The sequence below is a fragment of the Panthera leo genome, chromosome B4, assembly GCF_018350215.1.
Source record: "Panthera leo isolate Ple1 chromosome B4, P.leo_Ple1_pat1.1, whole genome shotgun sequence".
NCBI lineage: Eukaryota > Metazoa > Chordata > Mammalia > Carnivora > Felidae > Panthera > Panthera leo.
Window position 1 is genome coordinate 130,576,952 of NC_056685.1, and position 19,881 is coordinate 130,596,832.

Below are 19,881 nucleotides of genomic sequence, written 5' to 3' on the forward strand. Positions count from 1 at the left end.
GTGACCTATGGCTGCTAAATCCCAGAGACGCAAAGGGCAGCAGTGGTTTTATCCAGAAGGGATGGCGCCCCAGGCCCCTACCGCAAGCCAGTTCCAGCGAACTCTTCCCCTTTGTAAGTTTCCTCCGGTCCTGCCTCCAGGCTAGTGTGTGGGCTGATCACAAGGACCCTGAGCCAAGTCTGCCAAATGCCCTCCGCAGATGTCAGCTGTCACTACTCCATTCTTGACGGGGGGGATTCCTTGCAGGGCCGAGAGCAAGGATACTCCTACAGGTCCCAGGAGCTGCCCGTGCCATCCTTCCAAGACCAGCTGAAGCCCTCCTCCTCCAGGAAGCCCTTCCTGACCACCCCAGCCCCTCGAAGACCCCAGAGACGTCAGAAAACAGGCATGCTGTCTCCAAACCTCCAAAGGACGCCCCACACCCGCTGTCGGCCTGATCTTCCGTGTTTACGTTTGGAGAGCTGGCCTCGCGGTCAGGGGTGGGGTATGGGCTTTGGTTCTGCTCCTGGACTCCGAAGTCCCCAAGCCCCCTCCTGCTCCGCATCTCTTGGCATCCGCACAGCGACCTCCAGCCTCATCCAGGGATGCCTGGGCCTGTAAAACCGTCCTTCTCCTTCCTCGCGAGGACACGGAGGCTCGCTGAGGTTAAGACACGCGTCCGAGGGGTGCCCCGCCACGGAGGCGCCAGATGAGGAAGACCGAGGAAGAAGCCACCGACATTCACTGAGCACGCCTCCTCGTAGCCCGCAAGGTACACAGGGTTATTCCCATGCAACGGACGAGGGTGTGGGAGGCCCAGCGCGGTTGTGACTTGCCCAGGGTCACAAGGCCGGAAAGTGGCATCTGCTCACCTCGTCTCCACTGGGCTGTTGAGGCCGGGAGGACCCAGGAACCAGCAGGGAGTTTGCGGCTGCACGGGAGGAGGATTCACCCCGTGACCCTTACGGCCCCTCTGATCCTTTGAAGCGAAACCTTAATTCCCTTCTCTTCCTCCTCCCAGGGATTTTCATGTAATCGATAAGCGCCCGGAGAGGACCCAGCTTTGACCCAAAGGAAATATTTTTTGAATGAAATGTGCCCTGTGGAAAAAAAATAATAAAACATGCTCATTATAGAAAACGGGACGATGCAACGATCAGGAGGGAAAACCTGAGATCAAGAAGGCCTCTACCTGTCCATGATAAAAATTTCAGATGGTTATTCTGGGCCATTTTTCGGGCTCGGAATACCTGCTGTCCGTTCGGATTTCAAAAGGGTTGGGCCAGGGTAACTTCCATAACGTGAGCAAATGCCCACTTTCGCCCACTCACCTGGAGTCTGGAGCCCAGAGTCGGGAGCTGTAATTCTGGAAGCTTAGCATCGGAGGCACCCAGAGGGCTTGTTAAAACACAGACAGCTGGGTCCCTCTGCCAGAGTTTAATTCAGCAAGGAGGTCCGAGGTGAGGCCCGCCATCAGCTTCTGTAACAAGTCCCCAGGCGATACCGATGCCCCTGCTGTGGGACCACACTGTCAGAACCACTGGGCTCGTAGTTAAACGGCCCCTGCGTTGCAACATGGCAAAGGTGACTCTGCTCACATACTCCGCAGAGTGGAACCTCGGGCAAATTACACCCTTAACCTCCCGTAGCCTCAGTTTCCTCATCTGTGCGTTGGAGCCATTGTGGGGATCCGCGCCGCTAACAGCTGCAGAGCTCCGAAAGGCGTGTCCCGGGAGGTGCAGTCAGAGACAGTTTTTTCATTCAGCGGTAGATCAAATAACTTCATGTTTTAAAATATTTGTTAATTTGATTGGAACTGCGTGTATTCCAGTCTTCGCGCCTTTTACGGCTCTGAGTGGGAACGGATTCGTTTGCCACGAGATGGTTAAGCATCTGTGTTCCTTTTCTAGTGTGAATTGTCTGCGCTTGCCCTTTGCCCGCGTACCTGCCGGTTTCTCTGGCTCGTTATAGAGCAAAGGCAGCAGACGCCATAGCCGGTCTTGTTTGCTACAACAATTTTTCCAGGGCTGCTGCGTGCCTTTCTACTGGGGTCATTTTTCTGGCTTCCAGAGTGGCCACATCCATCTGACGTTCCCATTTTCATTTCCTCCATCACTTTTAAGCCGAGATGGTCTCCCTTCTGCAGCATGTGAAACATATAAAGGAATTGGGTTTTGAAGGATAGGATTTTGTGCGCCTAAGGTTGGCAGAGTGGGAGGAGGGAGTCCTTCTGGCTCACCCCAAACCCTCTGGTCATGGGCGTAGCCAGGAACCGGGGGCCTCAGCACTACAGGCGGCCCCTCCCCCTCAGCTGTGCCCCAGACGTGGGCAGATTGTGTGTCTCCGCATCTGCAGGGGCCCCCTCCAGAGAGGCATGGGATGTTCGGAATTGGCGAGGGGCCCCTGGAAGTTCAAGTGGCCCCTCCTCCAACGGGAAACTGGAAGACCAGGGGTGTAAGAACCGGCCGCAGCTGTTAGCAGCCTCGGGTTCAGATCTCTCTGCCCTGCAGGCTCTGCCTCTCTGAGTCTCGCTTTGCTCATCTCTAAAATGGGAGTGGTAACGCCCACATCCATGGAAACTTCGAAACAGACCAACAGCCACAGTGGGCTTAGCAGAGTGCTGGGTGCAAAGTGCACACTCAGTAAAAGGGACTTGGGGTTTTACCCCGTTCTGTTCCCATGGCCAGGGTAGGCCCCACAGCCTTTTTCCTCCTTTTGGACTGAAAATAACCGGCATCAGGACCTCTAGTCGCTGCGCCTCAAAGCCCAGACCCTCCAGCTGCCCCTCAGCCCTGCGGGAACAGCTCCGGGCTAGGATAGGGTAGGCTTGTGGCAGGAGCCGGGAGGGGGGCTGGACATCCCCCCCTCCCCCCCCCCCCCCCCCCCGAGGCCGCAGGACTCGGCCACCAGCGGGCGCTTACCTCCCACCCCCACCCCCACCCCCGACTTCCGCGCCTGGGGGCAAGCCGCTCGGGCCCGATTTCCATAATAATAAGCCACCGATCTTCCCAAAGGCCGGGAGCCACCACCGCCGGGGAAGCTCCCGCGGGCGCCCCCCCCCCTCCCGACCACCCCCGCCGCCCCGGAGGGAGCCTCATTTTTAAAAGCTATCAGGAAACCTTCGGCGCTGGCGGCAGCTGGGAGACACCCGGCGTGTCATTCTCGGAGTGAAGGAGGGGGGCTGCGGCGGGGCTGCGGGGAGGCGGGGGCCCGGAGAGGCGCGGAGCCATCCGTGGAAACGAGGCTCGGAGACCAGGCGCGGAGGAGGGAAACTGAGGCCGCCGAGGGAGGAGGCACGTTTCCACGCCTGCACCCACTGTGCCTCACAGCGGCCCCGACAGTGTGGGTTCTCTGCTAAGCCCCACTTTACAGATGGGGAAACTGAGACCCGGAGAGGTTTCACGTCTTCCCAGCTGCTGAGCGGGCGGCCAGGGATCCCCGCCCGTCCAGGATGGCCTACCCACCCCGCCTCTTCCCCAAGACTGGCCTCCTGGGAGCAGGGTGCCCCGTGAGCATCCCAGATGACCGGGCCACGGGACAGACTGCACAGAGACTGCAGGAGGGAGGACGGGGTTTGCGCAGCACTTGGGAGCTGATCTGGCCGGAAGTCCATGGGCTCGCGGAGGAGGAGGGTTCGAAACCCAGCTCTACCGGGGCAAAGAACTGGCCGCAGGCCCACAGCTCTTGGGGTATAACCCGGAACTCGGCATGGTTTTCACATTTTTGAACATTAAAAAAAAGAAATCAAAAGAAGAAGAATGTTTCCTGACACGAGCAAATTATAGGAAATTCAAATCCCACTGCTCATGCGTCTTATTAGCACACAGCCACATTCATTCATTTTCGGTGCTGGGTACGGCTGCCTTTCTCACGACAGTGGCAGACGGGAGGCTGTTTGACAAAGAGGTATGGCCCCCAAAGCCGGAAGTATTTACTACCTATCACTTTCCGGAAAAAGTCCCACCAGCCCCTCAACCACCACACTAATGGGACAAGGGGGTGAAGTGTCCCGGGCTCAGTTTTCTGATCCGGACAAATGGGAGCAATATTAAACGGGGGCTGAATTAAAAGACCAGCAAAGCACCAGGCAGTTAGCTCCTTTCTACTCCCCCATGGGAAATACCTTTTATTTTCTACCCTCCCTGCCCTTCGCTGTCTCCCCTATCCTGGAATCAGCTCCTTGACCCCAAAGTGTCCATCACCTACCCCTCCTAACTGTCCTCACTCCAATGCTCACCAGCTGAGCCCCCAGCCGCCTACCCAGTCAGTGACCAAGCCTGGCTGGTTCCTCCTCCAGCGCCCAGCACAGTCCGTGGGACAGAGTAGGTGCTCAGCAAACATCTCCTAGATGGATGGAGGGGTGGCTACTTTGCAGTCTTTTCCTTTTATCCATTCCCTCTGCTCTGACCTTCATCATCGCCTGCCGGGTCTCTCCCCCCCGCCCCTGCCCCCCCCCCCCGGAGCTGTCTCTATTTTAGCTCCTACCCTGCAGACGGGGTGCTGTGCCCCCACCCGAGCCCCTCACTGCCCTCTCCATCCAGGCCGTGCTCCCCAGTGCAGCACACAAGGGGCTGAGCTCCTATACCCTCCCTCAGTCTTACCAAACACCCAAACCACTCGCAACTGCCTGAATCCAAGAGGATGGATCAAGCCTCCAGATAGCTGCTCATGCTGTTGCCTCTGGCCCCGAATCTGCTTTTTTATCTCCAGTCCAATGGGCCTGGTATCCTCTACTGGACCCACCCACCCCACCCAAGACTCAGTTCAGGCCCTGACTCCATGAAACCTTTCCAGATCTCTCACCCACCTCCACTGCCCCCAGTATACCAAAGCTATCCAGGGCACCAGTGGGACTTGAGTGCGTTATGAATATGCATGAAGATAAATGCAAGAATATGCATTCTGCTGGTGAGCCTGTGAGCCCCTTGAGGGCCAAGAGTGTGACTGGTATTTCTGTCTCACCAGTCCCAGCAAAGGCTTGGCCAGAGAAGGCACTTAGTGCATGTTTTATAAATGAACCAAGGAAGGAAGGAAGGAATCGATACAGACGGGTGTTGAGCAAGGTGTCCCTTGCTCAACAACTTCCGGTGGCTCTCCAGTTCTCCTCTGTGAGGCCCAGCCGCCCCAGGCTGGTCTCCAAGTCCTCAAGCCCTATATAAGGTGGCTCCGATCCACTGCCCAGCCTTGTCCCAAGACGCATGCCCCAGGCCTATCTTCTCCCAAGTATCTGCTCCTGCAGCTCGCCTCCCCTGCCCCAGCCATGTGTCTTCCCCACTCACCCCTTTTGTGCCTATGGGAGCCCTGACCATCCTTGGAGATCTCACGGGGCTTCAGGGATCCAGGGGCGCCTAAAGTAGGGGGCCAACTACTCTCGCATTCCCCAAAGCCCACACACAGCAGGGGCTCTGACCGGGAGGACTTGGGTCCAGGGTGAATCCTGTCAATGTCCACCCCGGGGGCCATCGGGTCACCTCTTGAAATAGAATGGAGAATAGTACCTGCCACATAGGGCTGCCGGGAGTCAGGGACGCTGTTGTCTGAAGTTTCTGGCACATAGTAGGTGTTCAATAAAGAGTGGCTATTTCCAATCCTGCTTGGAGCCCCCACCCCACCCCACCCCCCCGCCCAGAGAGGACTCCCAGGGAGTGGACCTAGACTTCCCCGCAACCAGCAGCCCCGACCTCTCTCTTTCTCGTTCTCTCCCTCACCCCGACAGCGCCTGCAGCCAGCGACTGATGCTGCTGTGGATAGAATGACAATGAGGCTAGTACCTCAGCAAGCCCATCTGGGAAGCTGAGGCTGGGACAGGGCTGGGAATTAAGACAGGGCTGGACAGGGGCAGGGGCAGGGGCAGGCAGAAGCCCAGGATGGGGGCCAGCACTTGTGGGGGAGAGCCAGGGTGGGGCAGGAATCGGAGGGCTGGGTTTAGGATGCAGGTAGGACTGTGGCGGGGATCAGGACAAAATCATCCCAAGGGACAGGAGAAGACTGTGACAGAGTAAGGGGGCCTCCCGGGCCAGGGAACAGAAGGAAGCAGCTTGAGGAGGAGGGGGAGAGGAAGGAGTACAAGAGGGAAGCGTGAGCAGGGAGCACAGAGGCAGGAGCCACCTACCCCTGAGTCCTGGGGGCAACCCCACCTGCGCCAGCCCCCTCCTCCGGAAGGTGGCACCAGTGCGGCCCCAGAGGAACAAGGGCTCACCCAGAACCCAGCAAAGGGGGTTCAGAGTTCAAGCAGCCTATCTCCAGACCTAGAGAGGAGGCAGGAGGGAGGGGAGCGGGAAGGAGGAAGAGAGGGGTGGGGCTAACGAAGCAGAGAGCCCCCTGCCATCCCTCTGAGGTTATTCAGCAACCCCCCCCCCCAGGGACGCCTTTATTCCCCCCTGCTCCGAACACCGTCCTTCATCCCAACTCATCGCCCATCCATTCCCTGACTCTTGCAGCGGCCTCCAGCCCCGACCTCCTCCTCAGCAGTGGCCGCTCTCTCCCTCACCCTCAGGGCTTGAGGCTGCCGGTTCCATCCCGGTGGTCCAAGGGTGCGTGCTGGGGTGCACTCCCCCCCCACCAATGAGCTTGGTCCTCGCAAACATCCAGCCTAGTCAGGAAGCCCATGAGCTTGGCACTCTGTTGGGCCAGTAGCTTCATGTTCATACAGCAGGTGCTTCCTAACTGCCAGCCGCCCCCCCCCCGCGCCCCCTCCCCCATCGCATCGTAGCTCAGGACACAGAGATTCTAAACCATGGCTCCCGGGCTGAGCCGAGGTGCCCTCCGGTTCCCCGCCGACCCCCTCAAGCCCTGAGAGGAGTCAGACGTGTCTCCCCTGCCTGGGCCTCACAGCCTGAACCTGAGCTGTCCAGCTTGGGAGAAAGGCCCATTGCTCATTCCCCTTGAGTCTCGGCAACTCGGGCAATCAATCGGTCGCCATGGAAACCAGCTCTCCAATCAGAGGCAGGCACTTCTCGGCAATGCCAGCGTCACCCACCCACCCACCCACCCATGCAGGCCAGGCTGTGTGGGTCTCTCACCTAGGACTGCTGCGGGGGGGGGGGGGGGGCGGTGAGGGGGGTGGGAAAGGGGGAGACCTGGCAGAATCTGGGGGCACCTGCCTGCATGCCCAAGATTTCTGGGGTCCCAAGGAAAGAACATTTTCTTGGGGCTGGAGAGAGCAACCAGCTGGCCTCCTGATTTTTACAAGTTTCATCCCTGTACATTACTGCCCTCAGTGCTCAGAACAGACCTGAGAGGTGGGGATCGTTAGCCCACTGGGCAGAAGGGAAAACTGAGGGAAGCTGAGAAGGGAGGCTGGGCACAGACCCCCCTCCCCGAGCCCCCACCCCTTCCTCCCTGGCTAGAGGAGTGGGAGCAGGAAAGGGGTGGGCGGAGCTCTTGGCCCCATTCCCCCCCAGCACCCACTTTCCCACTTGGTCTGCGTCCGACACTCACAGTGTCGGAACCCACTTGGAACCGTTAGGCAAGATCTACGGGCCTCCCCACCCACGCCGGCTGCAGCCTCGAGCCCCAGTCCCCGTCTTCCTGCAGGGCCGGCCAGATTGGACAGAGCCCAGACTCTGAGTCAGAGAGCCCCAAGTTCAACAACCGGCTCCTCACGGGTGTGCCTGGGCAAGCCAGGGAACCTCTCTGAGCCTCAGTTTCTGTTTGGGAAGTGGGGACAATTATCCCTCTCTTGGAGGGGAGTGACAGAATCAAAGGACATAAAAACCTTAGCACAGAGCCTGGCCAGTAAACAGACAGAGGCCCCTCTCTCCATCCCTGTTGTCCCCTCTCAGTGCCCCCAAACCGTCCCTTGGAGCTGAGCTAAGGCTTCTCTAGGGCACCCTTGCTGGGAGGGAGGGAGGGAGAGAGGAGGCAAATGTTCCTATCATTAATAACCAGCCCAGGAAAATGTTAAGTTATAGGTGAGATTTCGAGGAGGCAGCAGCTTGTCCCCAGACACAGCGAGGAGAGGCAGGATTTGAACCCAGGTCTGTCTGATTCAGACCCGAGCCCTCTCTGCTGCAGCACAGCCTCTCCTGGCCAGTGCAGCTGCAGCCAGAGCCTGTCACCCTGTGCCACCGCGGGCCAGCTCCCCGCAGTGCTCAACACTGACTGTCCTACCTGGCGTCCGAGGCACCCACCCCCACATGCAGCCTCAGGGGTGCTGGCGGGGCGCTGGGGCACCCCACCTGGCAGGGTGATGGGGAGACTTCTGGAAGGAAGGAAGAGGTTATCTTCACTCCTCAGGCTTGGCCCCGGGCGCCACGCAGTCACTCCATTACCGCGCCCTGTCTGCTGGGACCCACGGGATTCTCCGCAGAGAACCATCTGGCCCAGCACCCCACCAAGCCCAGCTCAGCAGGGCAACGGTCTCCACTACATTCTCCTCCTTGCCGACCGGACTCCAGACCCAGTCTTCTCTCTCCTGTCACCTTTACTGAGCACCTACTATATGCCAGACGCCACATGAGACACATTTACCAATGGCCCAGCCACCCTGCTGGGCTGTGCCTCTCTTAGAGGTGAGGACAGAGAGGCACAGAGAGAGGCTAAGCAGGTTTCTCGAGGTCACACACACCTGATCGACGCCACGACCAGGATTTGAACTCAGGTTTTCGAGTCTTCCAAGGCCACTATACCTGAAGGAAGACATCGGAGCCTCCTTTACTGGACCTGCCTCTTTTCGTTGCCACCCCGCCCCCCCCTCCGTGACTCCGTAGCACAGGACAGAACAACTTGATTGCAGCTATTATCATATTTCTGCTTCCCTTTTCCCTCTTCCCTCCTCCAGAAAACAAATTGATTCATCAAATTATACCTTTAATCTGTCCTGGGGAAGGGGAGGGATGAACCTCAGCCCCCCCACCCCCACCCAGGAGGAAGCAAGGCTGATAATCAGCCCCCCCATCCAGGCACTGGGAACGTTTCCCCACGCTCTCCCCTCCCATGATTAAACACTAATTGCCGCCATGCTCTCAAACTGAGGACTTTAATTTCCCAAAACGTAAAGTACATTTCAATCAGTTCCTCTCCCAAACCATCCCTCCTAAGAGGGACCAGAACACAGGCTCTTCAAGATGGAAGACGGATGAGCCTACTTCCTGCGTGGCTGCTCCCCCTCCCCCCTCCTCCCTCCCCCACCTCCTCTTCTGTCCTTCCCAGATGCCCCTGCAGGAGGGGGCCTGTTGGCACCTGAGGTATTCAGGGAGCACCCAAGAGATTCTTACAACTTCGGACTCAGAAAAGGGAGGCAGGGCCCCTGGCGCTGGGGTCAGAATCAGATGACAAGGGCACAAAGATGGTCAGCCATAGGCAGGGTGGCAGCTACCCTCCCCCGCCCCCCTCCCGGACTCTCCCAAGTCAGTCTGGTCCCTGACACTTCGTCTCAGCCCAAGAGAATCAGTGGAGGTTGGGCAGGAGCCCAGTGAGAGCAGACAGGGAGAGGGGCAGATGACCTCCCCTCTCTGGGTCTCAGGGTCCTTACCTGTCCCAAAGGGGGCTGCAGAGGGGTTCGGGGTCAAGAGCTAAAAGGCCGTTTGGCCTGGGCCTCCCAGGGACAGGTCTGGGACCAGGACTCAGCTGGGTGCGGATTCCCCAGTTCAGATCCCAGAGGAGCTGGCTCACCAGGTCTGCAAAGGTGTCTAGCCGGTTGTTTTTTTTTTTTTTTAAAGCTCTGTAAATGACTCTCACACGTGGCTGGGGTTTGGGAACTGCCAGGCTAGCCTAAACCCGTCAGTTGACAGGTGTGAATATGGGCCCAGAGAAGGTGTCTAGTTCAGGGACACACAGGGAGCCAGAGGGTTAGGCCGGATGATGTAATAGCCCTTGCAGTTTAGCTATTTCAAAGAAGGGAGTAAGGACAGAGAGCGAAGGGGGGCTCGGGTGCGGCAGGACACTGTGGGGGAGAGTAAGTGTCGCAGGGCAGGGGAGGGCCAAGAGTCCTCAAATTGCCACTTGGGAACCACACTCCCTCCCCGAGTGTCGGTTGTAGAGAGGAAAAAGTTACTCCTTTATTCTCGAATGTAGAGGTGGCTGGGGATTTGCATGGGGGCCTCTCTAAGGTCCACTCCGGCTCCAGAACCCTCCAGCCAGGCCCTCTGGAATCACTCTCATTACCATCGTCAACCTGGCAGACGCTTACCGGGCATCCACTGAGTCAGGCGCTGAACGAAGCAATCGCCACAGACGGCTCTTTTCCACCCTCTCAAACACCCTGAGATCTTACTCTCCCCCCCGCACCGCACCCCCAGCCCTTCCAGAGGAGCCAAGCGAGGCTCAGGGAGGTAGCTCTCCGAGATCAAGCAGAGAGACGCGGCTCTCGGGATTCGAACCCCGTGGTGGGTCAGCGGAGGCCACGCTCCAGGACCGGGCGGTGCACCGGAGACCCGATGGGGCGGCGCGCGCCGGGGGAGGCGGGGGGTGGGGGGGTGGGGGGGGTGCTCAGCGCTCATCAGCCGGCGCCGCGGGGGGCCTTCCCCAAAGCTCAGCGACGTGGAGGCTGCCGGCGGTGGCGACCCCGCCTGGGCGCTCCCGGCACCGACCCCCTGCGTCCGGCGGAGAAACGCTGGGCAGGGGGGCGGGCTGCAGGGCCCCCTACGCCCGGGGGACCGCCTCTCCTCCGAGTCTGGGGAGTGGGGGATGGGGGGGGGGGGACACTAAGTAGGGGAGGGACGGTGCCAACGAAGAGAGGAGAGCCCCAGAACCTCCCAGGGCGGAAAACCTCGTCCCCTTCCCGTCTTCCTTTCACCGCGACCCTGCCCCCCCCCCCCACACACACACACTTCGCAGGTGGCTTGTCCTAGGTCAGACGGCGGCCGGCCGGGGCGGGACTAGAACCAAGTTGCTCTCGCCGGGGAGGGCGGCGACCCGACCGCGGAATTGGGAAGGGGGCAGAGGAGGACATCCAGGACGGCGCCCCCACCCGCACCGAGCGGAGGCGGCAGGAGACGGAGCCTCGCCCGCCCCAGCGTCTCCGCCGTCTCCCCCGCGCCCGCCCCGGCTGGCGCCTCCGCGCTCCGCTGTCCCCCCACCGCTTCTCCCGTGGCGCCTCCTCCGGCTGCCCCCTCCTGGAGAGCTCCTCCCCTCCTCCCCCCACCCCAAACTGATCCTCTCCCCTCTCCCACTGGTCGCTGTCCGCCTCTCCAACCCTGCTGCGCGACCCTAGACGACTGTCTCAACCTCCTGCTGCGCGACCCTAGACCAACGTCTCAAGCACTCCCCCTTCCCCTCCTCCACCTGCCCAGCTTCAGTACCGGCCTTCGGCATAAAATAGATTGAAGTGGGGGGGAAAAATCAGAAGAGCCTAGGGATGGAATGCCACCCTTCAATGGGTTAAAAAAAGGGCGGGGGGAACGTCTGTGTACATATTTGTTTTCCTACGCATGTGTTTCCATGTTTCTGCGCAGATAACCCTGGCCGAGAAAGGAAGCCGCTGGCGAAGCTGCGCGTCTCCCGGGAGGGGTGCCTGGTCCCTGGAGGAAGGGACCAGGAGACGCGGAGACCTGGTGTTGCACCCTTGTCTTTGTAAATATTGAAATATGTAAGTGCATTAGCAATTCCGATGAATAGATTAAATAAAACGCACACATTTACAGAAGGAAACTTTAGAAATAATAACCAGTACCTGGGGGTGTTGAGAAGATTAAATGAGATAATGTGTGTGAAGCAGCCAGACCCACACGCAAGGTTCAGTAAACCGCCCCTGTTTTGATTGTCACCCCTGGCTTGCTAGCTGTCTCTTGCCGGCTCTCAATTTCGGTCCCCTTCCCCCCCTCCCGCCCCCCTCCCCCTTCTCCCAGCCTCTTCTGAGCTCCCTGCCTCTTCAGTCGCCCTCCTCCTCCTCCTCCTCTTCCTCTCCCTGCAGCCCCTCCCCGTGCTGAAGCACCTTGCCACCCATCCCTAGCCTATCTCCAGGCAGGCTGGTGAGGGTGTGTGACAAAGGAGCAGGGCTACAGTGTCGCCAAGGGGAAGGAAGAGGGGTGGCTGTGCCTCCCACCAGCCCACAGGGTTTCCCTTGGCTTGGGATTCTCAGCCTGACTTCAGGGCTAATCGTCTCTTGGAGCTTGGAGGCTGGTGTGGGGGGAGGGGGGGTCCCTATTTAACCTTTGATGGGTCAAGAAAGGGTGGGGGGGAAACAGCAGGCACAGCTGGATGGATAGAATTCCCTGTGGACTCCTTTCCAAGACAGAAGTCCCCAGTGCGCACACACAGCCTGTCCCAGCGTCAGAAAGACCCCACCGCAAGGCACGCTGCCCTCCCTCTTCTCCTCCGCAGGCTCCTCCTCCCTCCCCTCCCCTTCCCTCCCCAGCCTCCTCCAGCTCTCCTCTTCCTGATCTAGGCAACAGGTGATCCAGTCTCCGTGTGGCAGCATGGCCCCAATGCTGGGCACACGGTGGGGCGGGCCCAGGAACTGGGGACCTTTTCAGAATCCAGGCAGTGACATCTGATGTCCAGGGCAGGGGTGAGGCATCACCCTGGCAGCCCCAGAAAGCCAGTCCAAGGGGTGGGGCTGGCTGGGAACCCAGGGGACTATCTTGGGACCCTCTAGAAAGACCCTCCTCGCTAGTCTCCCTGTCTCCGGCCTCACTCCCTCCAGGCCACCACCCACAAATGCAGGTGTTAAGGGACCTGATTCTGGGCTGGAGCTTTACAGGTCTTTCCCGGTGCATAGCTGCCTAGTCTGTCTGTGTCTGTGTCTCTCTGTCTCTCTGTCATTGTCGGTGACTCCCACAGCCTCGAGGAGCAAGTCAAACAACTCCACTGGGGGTTCAAAGCCCTTCAGACCCGGCCCCACTGGGCTCCCTTTCACCATCCCTAGTCCTACCTGGAAGGTCCCTGTTACCACACAAACAAGCTTCTTCCCGGTTCCTGGAATGTGCCCTATGCTTCATCTGCTTGACATATGCTCCCTGGCCTTCAAGGCACAGCCTCTACCCCGAGGAGGTCTTTCCGAAGGGGCAAGTGCTCACTTGTGCCCATGAGACCAGTCTGCTCTCTGCCACCATCACCCAGCCCTGAGCTGAGGGCGTGCAGGCTGCAGCGTGACCCATCTCTGAGTCTCCGGGACCCCTGGGACAGAGTGACCCCTGAAGGATCAGAGGAAGGACAGAGAGCGGGGCCAAGCAGGGTCGTGGCCATCCTCGTGCCACTGGAGCCCGGCAGAGGAACAGTCCCCTTGCCTTTACCTCCAGCCTTTACCGAAGACCCGCAAGGTCAGTGGGATTGGTCCCTTTAACAGATGAAGAAACTGAGGCTCAAGGCCACACCGACCACCTTTCCTGAGCTTCCGTATCACCTGTCTTTTGGCTCGAGTCAGAGTCAGCCGAGGGGAGGCCCTACTGGGAGCCTGCAGGGCGACAGGAGGGAGAAGCCAGGCGATTCTCCCTCTCTGAGGGTGGTACCCACAGCTCCCGCTCCTCCAAGGCTCCAGCTCCCAGCCTGGTTCCACGGTCCTTGGACTCTGGCAAGCACCACCCCCCACTCTGTCCCCCTGGCCTAGGGGACCTCTCCTCGTTGTCCCTCGCTAATCACCCTGTGTATCCAGTCCCCCGTGGTGAGTCCTCGATGTCCCGGTTCAAGCCCCATTACCCCCACTCTACTCTCACTCTCCGAGGCCGCTGTTCTCGCGCTCCCTTGAAGTTACTCAATCTCGCCAAGCTCTTTTGCACCCCTGGGCCATTCCCTCTGCCCGGGATGCTCCTCCCGAAGCTCTTTGCCTGGCTGGCCCATCCCTTCCTCGAGCTCCCAGTCTGAATCCAACTTGCTCACAAGGCCCCGGGTCCCGCTCAAAGCCCTGGGCGCTGTCTGTGCTTATACTTCGTCCGATGGTTTGCTTAATGTTGGGCGTCGCTATTGGACCACAGGCTCAGGAACTCGAGGCCAGCAGGGTGTGTTTGTCTTCTGCCTAGCCACGGCCACGGCCACGGCGTCTGACGCCGTGTGCCCGGGGCCTAGCCGGCCTCAGTCGATACTCGCTGAATGAATGAATGAATCTATGGAATTTGCAGACGGCCACATGGGCTGGGCCAGATCACAAAAGGCCTTACGTGTTAGACTAAGAAGGTGAGTGGGGCATGTGGGAAATCTTTCTAGCTTCTTTTCCCTCATCAGACACCTGACTTGCTTTATGTCCCGCCCCCCGCCCCCACATACACCCACACTGAGAGCATAATAAAGTGTTCCCCAATAACTCTGAGCTTCCCAGCCACTCTGGCCCTCTTCAGACACACACACACTGAGCCTAGAAGGCCTAGGAGGAAGCCATGGAGGCTGTTAGGCCTCGTGGGTCACCCAGAGGCCAGAGCCCTGGATCAGGCTCTTTGCCTCTGGCGGCCCCTCAGGCCATGTTGCTAGCTGCTAGCCTGTCCCCTCCCTTACCCAGAGAGCCCTGGGGAGGGGTGATGTCAGCACAGCCAGAGGCAATCTGCAAGATCTGTCTGGTCACCAGGTCAGCATCAGAAGAGAGCCACCGGGACCCCAAGGGCACAGCAGTCTCCGGCATGTTCCCCATCAAGCCTTGGAACTGCCAGGACCTCTTCCGGGCAGAGTCGGGAGACTCCCCTGAAGGGGAATACAGGGGCTCCTCTATCCTTTCAACCCAGGGGCCCTTAGCTCCCTCTCTCTTCCTCCCTGAAATGGGGGCCTACAGGTGTGACAGGTGAACTGGGACGCTCACGGGTATATGGAAAACAGAAGAGACAAGATAGAAAGGATGTGGGGTGGGGCACACAGCTTGGGCAAGCCCCGTGGTCTCTCTGTGCCTCAGTTGCCTCATATGTCAAAAGAGGCCATCCAATTTTGCTAAGTGAAATGAGCCAGATCCAAAAGGACAGGTATTATTTTATGCCACTTTTGTGAGGTGCCCAGAGTGGGCAAATTCATAGAGACAGAGCGTAGAAGGAGTTCCTAGGGGCCAGAGGGAGGGAGAAGGGGACAGGAGTTACCGTCTAATGGGCAGAGTTTCTGTCTGGGAGCCGAGAAAGCTCTGGACTTTGGTGGACCGTAGTGAGGGCTGTGCAACACTGTGAATGTGTTTAGTGCCACAGAATTGTTCGCTTAAAACAGGTTAAGATAGTAAATGTTATGTTACTACAGTTTTTAAAGCGCACACACACACACAGCGGTCAACCCCTACCCCACAGGGCTGGCTGGGACTCATACTGGGAAGGGTGTGGGAGCAGGAGGAACCCAAGGCTCCAGTGATGAGCCAGGGAGACCCCGGGGCGTTCTGCCCGCCACCCCCATCCCGCAGAATGTCGTCTGGTCTTCCCGTCCGTCTGTAGCTCCGCAGACCTCTTTCTCTTCCGTGGATCACCAGGTCCACTTTGAGCCCCAACAGGCCCAAGGTCCTGCCCGGACCAGGCCCCCCTCCCATCCCTAAGCACCCCCCTTAACTGCCACATGCCTCCCCTCCTTCCCTTCTCACTCTGAGAATGTCCTCATAGAGAAGAAAGAGGCAGAGGAGACTGGGGAAGAAGCCAACTATCCCGGTGAGAAGCTGCTATTAACCTCCCAGGAGGCTTCAGAGGAGAAAGCAGGGAGTGGGGAGCTTTCCCGGCCTCCCCCGCAGCGACGACGGAGAGCCGGAAGGCGGCTGTCAGGTGGCGAGTGGGTGGTGAGGCGCTCAGAGTCCAATGATTTCTACCACAAATCCCCATCACTGTCTGGCGGCTACCGCAGAGGGAGCACCTGCTGGAGGCTCGGGGGCCTCGGCCGACGCCTAAACCTCGAGAAGCTGGCGCCGTGATACTAAGCCCATTGTACAGATGAGAAAAGTGAGGCCCGAGGAAGGCAATGGATAAATGGATATGGCTCCACAAAGGTCACAACAGCCAAGAAATACCTGCCCCTGAAACTACGTCTGTCTCAAGCTGAAGTCTGAGAGACATCAGGACAGATGGTGAGAGAGAGAGAGAGAGAGAGAGAGAGAGAGAGAGAGAGAGAAGGGTCAAGATGAAAGAGATCCATTGTTCTCACCAGCATGACATAAATGCAGATTAGGGGCTGAGTAGGTCAAAGGGGCTGCAAAGAGGCCGAGACAGAGGGCTGAGGGCTCGAGGAGACCTGACTGCCACTGAGAGCTCTGGCTGCCGCTCAAGGGGGCCACCCGGGAGCCGAAGGAGGCTCGATCCCTCTCACTGCCCTGCCATCCGCTCTGCAGCCTGCTACCCCATCACCGTGCCTGGTGGCCATGACCCTTGCCCTCTCTTCCCGTCCATCCTGGGCTCAGCTTTGGAAGTGCCCACACTTCCTGCCCAGCTCGGGGCTACGTCCACAGTGCCCACCAGCCTGGCCTCAGCGTTGGGGGCCGAGTCTGAGCGCCTGGGTTCCCCGATCCTTGCTCTGCCACCGTGTGGCCTCGGACAAATCGCTTTCCCTCTCTGGGCTGTGTTTCCGAGATGGTTGAACGGTTCCCAGATAGTTCTGTTTCTGGGGCTTTCATGCTCTCTGACGGTGGCACCAGCTCAGAGAAGGACCTCTGGTGCCAACTGGGGTTCTCCTGCTCCCAAACCTTCCATGGCTCCTAGTGTCCTCCAAATGAGCCCAACTTCTCCTGGGCTGTCAGGCTCTATCAGAGCAGGATCCTCTACCTTCCTCTGTATTCCCTTCCCATCTTCCTCTGCTGCCCCCAAAGTCTGTCCTGTGTCCTTCCGGGAGCTGGGGACAGGGAAGGTCTGCCTGGGCAGAGGCTCCCCGATGTGATGAGGAGGGCAGCCCCTCCCTTCGCGGTGTCAGTGTGGCCCTGGCCGCACACTGTTGAGTGTGGCTGTCCCTCCCCGTTCTGCACCCCCTCCCCTCCCCGATCCCACAGCTGCCCCTGGGTTTTTTCCACCCTGCTCCTCCGGAAATCCACTCAAATTTCTCCGGGGGGCCTGGGAGCCGCTGGGCTTCACTGTTGATTTTTCACAAATGATTATTGGCGGCAGAATTTGTCACCTGCACAATGAAAGGAAAATGAACCTTTCATCAGAGCCAGCCTGCGGAGGCTTCGAGAGCGAGCCGAGCCGGAGCTAGGTGTGGGGAGGGGGAGGGGAACCAGGAGGCATCCCTCCAGCTAGTCTGTGCCAGGCCCAGGCAGACAGATGCGTTTCGAGCCCCAATACCCTATCAGAGCAGGGGGAGACTGAGGCACAGAGAGCTTGAGACAGTGGCCCAAGGTCCCCAGCAGCTAAGGAACAGTCCTGGGTCGGGAGCTTAGCTGTGCCCACCGGCTCCCCATCAGTGCCAGCAAGGTGGGTCTCGCGGGGTTCGAGTCCCAAAGCTGAAACACTGCAGATGATCTGGTCCAAGGCCTCCTGCATTTCACAGACACAGAGACTGAGGCCCCCAGTGAGGCAGTGACTGGCCAGGAACCGCACAATGAGGTCTCACAAGGTGGAGACTAGATCTAAGCGCTCCTGCCCGCGGGCCAGCCTCCTCCTCCACCCAGAAATCCCCAGGCAGGAGGAAGCCCCGGCCCCCAAGGTCTGGACCACACATCCCCCCTCCCCCCTCCCCCTCCGACTCCCGCCCCCCACAGAGCCGTGGGCTCTGTAATCCATGGCATACACGACAAGCTGAGCCTCAGTTTCCCCAGGGAGACTGGGCATCACACCAGCCCATGTTTGGGTCTGCCTTGAAGACGAGCCCCTCCCCCCACCCCTCCAGGGCCCAGCACGGAGGAGGCACCACCTCCCCCCGCCCCACCAGGCTGCCTCCAGTCTGAGGTTTCTGTCTGTCTCTCAGCCCCCGCAGCTCGCTGCCTGTGTTTCCTGCCTCCTCCACCTCCGCGCTGGCCAGCTTCCCTCGCGGCTGCTATGCCATGTTGCTCGCTCGGCAGTGCTCCCGCCACTCAGGCCTGGAAAAAGGTGACCAAACCCAGGCCGCCAGCCAGGGAGGGAGGGGGCGCGGGAGACCCTGGGGCGGGGGGTGGGGGGGAGGCTCGCTGGTGCTTCTCTTGGGGGAGGGGCGGGGCAACTTGCCCCGCCCCCCACTGACCTCCAGGCCCCACCTTCTGCTGACCCCAGGCCCCTCCAGCTCTCCCCAACCCTCCTCCTCCAGGCACCCCCAGTGTCCCCCAGCTCTTTCCAGCCTCGGCCTCCCTCTCAGGCCTGTCAGCGACAGGGTGGGCGGAGCAACGTGGGGAAGGGGGACGTGGGGACGGGCCAGGGTCTCTGAGAGCTCCCACACTGCGGTGGCCTGGCAGCTCGGCCACCAGGTCCCATCACCCTCTCCTCATCACCCTCTACCCGGCTCCTGGAAGATTCCACAGGCCCTCAGCTTTCAGGGGAAGCCCCAGCTTCTTAGCACGGCCTTCAAGGCTGCTCAAGAGCAGGCCTCCGCTACCCTCCTTCGCCCTGGGGCCACCACCCAGCGGCTCAGCGGCGCCCACCCGCCTCCCCGCTCCTCCCCTTGCTCTCTCCAGCAGAGCAACAGGGGTCAGGGGCACCTGCTCTGGGACCAGGGTCAGCCTGGGAGTCCCAGCTTCACTTCTCTTCTTCTTCTCCTTTTTTAATTTTAAAAAATTGTTTAGTGTTTGTTTCTTTTTGAGACAGAGCGTAAGCAGGGGAGGAGCAGAGAGAGAGGGAGACACAGAATCCAAAGCAGGCTCCGGGGCTCCGAGCCGTCAGCACAGAGCCCGACGCGGGGCTCGAACTCGTGAACCATGAGATCAGGACCTGAGCCGAGGTTGGACGCTTAACCCGCCGAGCCACCCAGGCGCCCTCCAGCGTGACCGCTTCTAAGCTCTGGCTTAACCTCTGTGAATCTCAGTTGTCACATCTGTCAGGTGGGACGGTCATGGTACCTGCCTCACTGGACTGTTGGATCCGTTCATATGAGGCCCTTAGAAGAGTGCCTAGCGCCTGGTACGCGCTCAGTGTGAGCCATCATCACCGTCCCCACCCCCACCTCTGTACCCTCGGCCAGGCAGCCCTCCCCATTCACCTTCTCAGCCTGTGGAGCACTGGCAGCCCCTCCCCCTGCCCCCTCACAGGGGTTGAGTTGACCCGTTATCCGTCCCCACCCCCCTCTCTGCCCCACCAGTCAGTGAGCCGCTTCCCAGCCATCCCCACTCTTCCCGCCCTCTTTGCCTGTCTCTGTGCGGTCTCCTCTGCCAGAAATACCCTCTCTGCTCTGTTCCCGCTCCATCTTCTTCACTAGCCTCGTCCTCCAGGAAGCCCTCCCCAGAGGCTCTTTGTGGTGACCCTAGCTGGTGTACGGGCTTCAGACCCAGGATGATCTGAGTTCTCTCCCCGTCTGTGTGACCTCAGGCAAGGTGCCCCACCTCTCTGAGCCTTAGTTCCTTATGTATAGAACATATTAATAAATACCAGAGTCCCTGGCACTCAACGAACCCTGAGGCACACTGACTTCTTCCCCCACGAAGGGCCACCCGGTCCTTTCTTCAATCCTGGACCTGCCTGTGACTCTTCTGTGGCACGTGGGTGTCCCTCCCATCGACACCATACTGACCCCAGGTGCAGTGCTGAGCGTTTCACATCTACCCTCACCGGAGTCCTGCACAGACACGACAGCCCAGCCTTCCCGCGTTTATTGTTGAGACCCGTCTCTGTCCCGGAAGGGCTCAGGCCTGTGCAGGAGGTGGGCACTTCTCGGACTGTCCCCTTCCAGGCCACCAGGTCCCTGGTGAAGGGTCAGAGCTGAGGGCCGGCGGACTGAGGGCCGGCGGGGGCCGGAGGCAGGGGCGGTGAGACTGTCCGGGCGGGGGCGGGGGTGCGGGGTGGGGGGGAGAGGGCCGCCACCGGCCCAGCCAGGGCACCCCCCCCCCTCGGGTCCTGGGAGGCCCTGGCAGGGGCTGCGTCCCCGCCCCTCTCCCCTCCCACCTTCTTCCTCCTATTTCTCTTTGGAATCGCTTCTCCAAAAGTTCATTTTGAAAGCAATCGATTTCCAAGCTGCTTGGAGATGTAATTT